Source organism: Prionailurus viverrinus, chromosome C1 (assembly GCF_022837055.1).
Source record: "Prionailurus viverrinus isolate Anna chromosome C1, UM_Priviv_1.0, whole genome shotgun sequence".
Classification (NCBI taxonomy): domain Eukaryota; kingdom Metazoa; phylum Chordata; class Mammalia; order Carnivora; family Felidae; genus Prionailurus; species Prionailurus viverrinus.
In genome coordinates this window covers 2,795,379-2,802,217 of record NC_062568.1, presented here as the reverse complement: position 1 = coordinate 2,802,217, position 6,839 = coordinate 2,795,379, and the positions used below count along the sequence as shown (strand labels likewise).

The 6,839-nt window shown below is 47.0% G+C and overlaps 1 long non-coding RNA gene across 1 annotated transcript; it reads left to right on the top strand.

Annotated features, from left to right (window-relative positions):
* The first annotated feature begins 5,932 nt into the window (after positions 1-5,932).
* On the top strand, positions 5,933-6,839 carry LOC125172005 (uncharacterized). The gene is made up of 2 exons (XR_007154548.1): positions 5,933-6,081; positions 6,641-6,839. It is a non-coding gene; the product is annotated as an uncharacterized LOC125172005 (long non-coding RNA).

Below are 6,839 nucleotides of genomic sequence, written 5' to 3'. Positions count from 1 at the left end.
TGGAACACATTTTGAGGAAATCTTTGGAAACATTATCTGTTTCTCAGAAACACCTTCCAGCCTCTTAGGTTTTTACAGATATTCTTTCGATACCTGAAACAGGCACTGTCGTCTTGGCAGGTGGTCTTTCATCCTTATCTTTCCCACTGGCAAGTAGACCAGGAAGCTGGCTTGACTTGTGTGAAATGTTTGCCCCAGGGCCCTAAGGAGCTCTAGGTTCATCTTCACAAGTCTGCTGTTTGCTTACTTAAAGATGGTAACAGCAGCACTTAGAACACATTTGTCAAGTGCTCTGTAAAGTGTCTCCATGTACAATAAGCCATTGAATACTTTCCACTCAGTCTCCTCCGGCCGGTAAAGGGTAAGTAAGTAAGTATTACCACAGTCATCTTCACTTTCCATATGAGAAAATGGCGACTCAGAGACTCGAAGTACCCTGATGTAAGTGGCAGACAGACTCCTAGATCTGAGTCGTACATCCCGCCATCTTCTCTCTGGTAATTTCTAATTTAGCGTCTGCTCCCCAGTGCTTGTGTCAGCAGCACATGTACTAAAATTTGTCCGCTCCCCAGACAGACCCTTGGCATCCTTTTCCTCCTTGTTCCTCCGAGGGCTCATCTTGTTTTAAGTGACACCCCACACACCACAGCCTCTGCTTCCCAAACCCACTTAGCCACTTTGCAAGGACACAGAGAGGATGGTGGTGGGTCTTCAGGCATGGTGGGAAGAGCTAGGATGTTCACTGCTCTGTTGGGTTTCCCACTTGCCATGCTGTGAAGGCTTGGGCTTCGGACTGAAATAACCAGAAGGTTTTAACGTATGGTGTTAGAAGGAGTGTCGTCATCAACAGGGCAACATCTTAGGCTGGAGACGCTGCAGCATTAAGCAGAATCAGCTTGGCAGCAGTGCCTCTAACCACCTTCTTTAAGCCTCAGCTCTTTCTTCCTGAAGTCCTCTGGTCTTTACTGTCCAAACGAGACACATTCTGGTTCCTACTTGGGAAGCAGTAGGGAGGTGGTCAAAGCCCCCAGTATAGACTGTTCATATGTTGTAAGTCTGAGATGGCCACCACTGATGGTAGATTTCTTTTTCACCCTATGTTTCTGAGCCTTAGAAAATGGGGTGATGACCAAAGAACTAAGATGATCAACAGCTTGTGATGTACGATGTATTTGCTGTCTTCTCTGTCTGATGTGCTGGTTGCTGGAAACCAAACCATCTTCTGGTTGTTGGAATTAGAGTCATATTCTAACAGCCTGAGATTTCAAACATTTTTTTGAAAATTGATTGATTTTTACTGGACCTGAAGGACTGTCGCATACTCATGTATTTTGAATTTTGAGCATAGCATACTTTGGTCATTCTGTGATTATACCGGTATCTTCCTGGGGATTCTGTATACAGCTATGAGCATCTGACTACTTCATTAAGTCTTTTCTTGTAGTTATGCTTGAGATTTACAGATTGAAATCTATTTTTTTACTAGAAATTTAACTTTGCGTCTCCTTTACGTTATCCTGAGGACCTTAAAAAGGATCTTTTAAACTTTATGTTTGTTAGGCAGGTTGTGTATGACTTGACCTCAGGACAGTAAAGGTGGGTGGTAACTGTTTATTATCAAAAGGGAATGTTGGGTCTTTTAGGGATAAGAACTGTTCTTAGTTAAGGTTGAAACCCACAAGGAGGTAAGTGATGGGGAAAGGAAAGATAGGGTGCAGCCTAACTCTTCTTGGGGTCATTTATGCCTGTCTTTATACTGCTTTTCCCTAGCCAGACCCCACTATGCATTCATCTAGTTACCTTCCAAGACTATCGAGTCATAAGAACTGGGATGGAGCCATGGGAGTGAATCATAGGACTTATGGAGAGGGTATGTAAGTAAATAAGAAGGTCACCACAGAACCCTAGCAACACCCCCAGCTAGACTCTAAAGGAAGAGAGAGGGGCTTCCAGGTGGCTCAGTCATTTAAGCGTCCAGCTCTTGATTTTGGCTCAGGTCATGATCTCACAGTTTCCATGAATTCGAGCCCTACCCACATTGGTCTCTGCACTGACAGCACGGAGCCTGCTTGAGATTCTCCCTCTCTCTCTGCCCTGCCCCTGCTCACATACGCTGTCTTTCTCAAAAATAAATAATAAATTAAGAACTTTTAAAAATGTTAAAAAAAAAAAAAAACTAAAGGAAGAGAGGGATGCCCCTGAAGAAATCTTAGCATGGGCAGAGAAACACAGGAAAATCTGAAGAGATTGAGAACTCATGTAGCACCTACTATTGCTGCTGGAGAAGTCCCACGACTGCAAGGTGGTGCCACTGCACTATTGTTTCTAAATGTAACTGAGTCCTCAGAGCTGTTGGGCCATCACAACATCTGTCCTTAGGCAGCACACGCTCATGGCCTACAGCTGTTCGAGTTTCACCATTCTCTTGAAGCAGCTTATTCTATCACCCGTCACTCTCAGCAGGTGACTGTATTTTCCGGCTTTGTAGTGGAAAGAAAACACTAGGGTCTCCCCACCTTCCAGCCTTACATCCTTTGTTCTTACCGCAGTGGAAAGGATGGCCCTCCTTCCATGTGAGTGTAATTCGTCCACCTGTGCTGTATCGATCCGCCTCTCTTGTCCCTGGAGTTTTCTGCCTCTGTCGCCTTTCATCTTAATGGCTGTGTGTGATGAGGAATTGTATACTTTCAGAGACTCTCCCTGAACCTGATGTCCCCAGCCACCACCTTTTTTCTATTTGACAGTCAGGCTGGAGAGTTGCCTACCCTGTCTCTACTTCCTTCCTCACACCTACATTTGTTTGCCACGTGATGTCTACTGCGAACCACCTGCTGATGAATTTCTTGTCAAGGAGACCATTGATCTCCAGCTCCCTGATCACTTCAGTCTTTATCTGCCTTCATCTCTATGTTACAGTTGACACTGTTGAGCTCACTTATTTAAGTGTTCTCTTAGTGTTCATGGCCTGTCTCTAGATTTGTCTTGTGTTTTCCTGCCTCTTCTAAATGTTTTTCAGGGGCATCTCTTCCTTTGGTTTTAGTTGTAGGCGTTTGCTAGGGTTCCATGGTGACCTTCTTATTTTACTTCTGTACGTTCTCCATCAGTTCTGTGACTCATTCCCATGGTTCCATGTCTATTGCCTAACACCCCAATCTACTTCCACTCCATCTGCCAACCTGTGTGGTCAGCGGCCAAGTGGGCATCTGTACGTGCCGTTTTCCAGCTCTACTCAGGTAGGCCATAAATGGTGCCTACCATTTGCCAAGTGTACTATTTTGTAGGGCTGACATCACAGAATACCACAGACTGGGGGCTAAAAGAACAGAAATGTATTCCCTCACAGTTCTGGAGGCTGGAAGTCGAAGATCGAGGTGTTGGCAAACTTGGCGTCTCCTGAGGCCTCTCTCCTCAGCTTGCAGATGGGCCCCTTCTCACTGTGGCCTCATGTGGCCTCTCCTCTGTGCATGTATATCCCTGTTGTCTCTGTCTCTTCTTATAAGGACACGAGTCATATCAGATTAGGGCCCCACTTTTATGACTTCATTTAACCTTAATTACCTCTTTAAAGTCTATCCCCGAGTACAGTCACATTAGGGTTAGGGCTTCAACACAGATTTGGGGAGAACATAAATTTCAGCCTCTCCATCCTTCCCTGTTTGTGGCAGCAGTTTCTCCTGCCATCAGTGCAGCCTCTTGCCACCTCCCTCGTCATCTTTCAAGTAAGTAGTCCCTGTTGCAGACTACATGGCATCCCCTCCATAAAGTCCAAGTTTCTGTCTGGTCTTGAGAAGCCCCCTCACGCTGTGGACCCAGACCCTGTCACGTGTCCCTCCCCTCCTCACCCAGTATGTTCCAGTCTTCCTGAACTTCTGTGGCTCAGAAAGCACCATGCCCGTCTGCACCGTTGGACCTCTTTACCTTTGTGCTGTTTGCTCTGTCTGGGTTTCCTCCCTCCCCTGCCCCTCTCCACCTGGCAAACGCTCATCCACGAAAGCTCCCATTGTCAGGGGTAATCCCCAGTTGCACCATTTGGTACCCTACTCCTTTTTTGGTGTTCCCACCTATTTCCTGCATTATTGTCCTTTGTGATTGATTTGTCCCTCCCCCCCCCTCCCCCCCCCAACTAGACCATGAGCTTCTTCGGAGCAGGGGCTGTGCTCCCTTCTCATGCCTCCGTGGGGCTCAGTTAGAGAGAGGCCTTCCCCAGCCCACGGTGCTTGTGCCACAGGAACTGGCAGAGGCACGGTCTCGGGCAGGTGTGGGTGGAGGCGGCTGCTGTGGTTACCTGGAGCCCCGGAAGGTGGAGGCACGCTGCACTGTCGCGGGGAGCTAGTGGAACGTAGAATGGCATCCTGTCGCTGCCCCAAAACGTTCAGCAGGATCTTGGCTCCCAGCGCACAGGCCTGCGTCAGTCTAGGCTTGTCCAGGTGGGGCAGCTAGCGCCTGTGTTCTGGGTGCTGAGGTGAGCGCTCCTCACGGGTAGCTCACTGGATCCTCACAGGAACTGTAAGGTGAGCACTACTGGTTTTACTACTCTGGTTTTACTGGTTTTACTCTGGTTTTACTACTGAGGAAAGAGCTCTGAGTTCCCATGTGGCAGAGCTGGGATTTATAAATCCAGACCTGACACTCAGACGGCACCTGAAATTAAGGCATGGCTGTACCTCTGGGAGGCTGGGGGAGGTCAGCTTCAGGCTCCAGGACTGGGTGTACATAGACGGCAAAGGGGCTCTTGCTCTCCCAGGCTGTTCCTATTCTTCTGTAATCTTTTTTCTCTTAATGTATTGTAAACATCTTTCCATGTTGTGGTGGTTTTAAAGTATGTCTACAAAGTCTTTGCTACTCCTCCCACAAAAGGTGGAGCCTGATTTTCCTCCTCTTGAAAATGGGTCCATCTCAGTGACACATTGCTATTGAATAGACTGTGGCAGAAGTGATGGCCGGGTGTCTTTTGAGGCTAGATGAGAAAAGGCAATACAGCTTCCCCCTAGCTCTTTCTTGGGATGCATGCCTTGGAATCCTTGGCTTTGCTGATGCTGCCCTGCTGGGAGATCACCCCTAGGGGCAGGACAGGAGGAGGGAGGGAAGAAGGGAGAGAGCAAGACGCCAAGGCATCTGCATAGTACAGGTGCTACCTAAGAATGAGCAAGTCTTCAGGTAATTCCAGTGCCTAACTTTGGAGGCTCGTGTCAACTGGAGCAGAGACCGGCTCTCCCTGCCAAGCCCTCACAGATGGCAGACTGGTGAGGAAAACACGGTACAGATCTTTCTTGACTTATATTGAGGTTATGTCCTGATAAACCCATTGTAAGTTGAAAATATAAATTGAAAATGCATTTAAAACACCTGACCTACTGGGGCGCCTGGGTGGCTCAGTCGGTTCAACGTCCGACTTCGGCTCAGGTCATGATCTCACAGTTGGTGAGTTCGAGCCCCGTATTGGGCTGTGTGCTGACAGCTCAGAGCCTGGAGCCTGCTTCGGATTCTGTGTCTCCCTCACTCTGTGTTCCTCCCCTGCTCACACTCTGTCTCTCTCTCTCAAAAACAAACATTAAAAAAAAAAAAACCTAACCTACCAAACATCATAGCTTAGCCTAGTGTACCTTGAACGTGCTCAGAACACTCACATTAACTGTAGTTAGGCAAAGTCATCTGACACAAAGCCTATTTTATAATAAAGTGTTGACTATGTCATGTAATTCATTAAATACTGTAGTGAAAATGACAAACATAATGGTTGTATATATCAGTTGTTCGCTCTTCTTTTTTTTTTTTTTTAATTTTTTTTTTAATGTTTGTTTATTTTTGATAGACCGAACACAAGGGGTGGGGAAGGGCAGAGAGAGAGGGAGACACAGAATCCGAAGCAGGCTCCAGGCTCTGAGCTGTCAGCACAGAGTCTGATAGGGGGCTCGAACCCACAGACCATGAGATCATGACCTGAGCTGAAGTTGGTCACCCAACCAACTGAGCCACCCAGGCGCCCCTTAGCTCTTCTGATTGGGTGGCTGACTGGGGCCTACAGCTCTCTGCCGCCGCTCAGCATTATGAGAGGATCATAGTGCACATCACTAGCCATGGGTAAAGATCCAAATCAAAAATTTGGAATACACTCCACCGAGAGTGTATTGTTTTTGCACCATTGTAAAATCAAAAGAATCGTAAGTTGAATTATCATGTATCGAGTACTGTCTGTAAATGCTGCTATTGTTTAGGCTTCTGGCTGGGGAGTGGCTTGTTACTCAGCATTAGCTAATTGGAAGAGATACCAGCAAGAATAGTGCTAGGCCCTAGTTTTGTCCATGATGTAAATGCATCAATTTGTATAGCCATTGGACAATTGGTCATGCAGTATTTATGTGAAAAATCTCCCTATTCATGTAGAGTTTTATAGGCATGTAACAGATACTAGCCCTTTGTCTTTGATGATTGTCCCCTTCACCTAGCATTTCGGGGTGGTGGGGTGTTGTCTCATATCCGCCTGGGTCAGTTCCTCCATGCTGATTTGGCTCCCTTGGGCCTCAGCTCCCTCCTACCCCACGGAACTCCTAGCCTGCCTTCATCCGCGTGGTAATGCTCTCCTTGGGGACCTCTTCCTCGGACATTCAATGATCCCCTCTTTTTCTTCACCCCTCTGCAGAGAACTTGGCCTTGCCTACCTGAGTACAGTGCTGAGGCCTCGATCTTCTTGGCTGTTCTCTCCGCATCTCTCAAGGAAAAATACAAATTCTCAGCAGTAAGGAAGACTACTAACAAATAACATTTATTGAATAACTTTTCTGTTCAGGGCACTTGGTTTGGCACTTTGCATGGATCACATAATTCAATTCTGACATTAA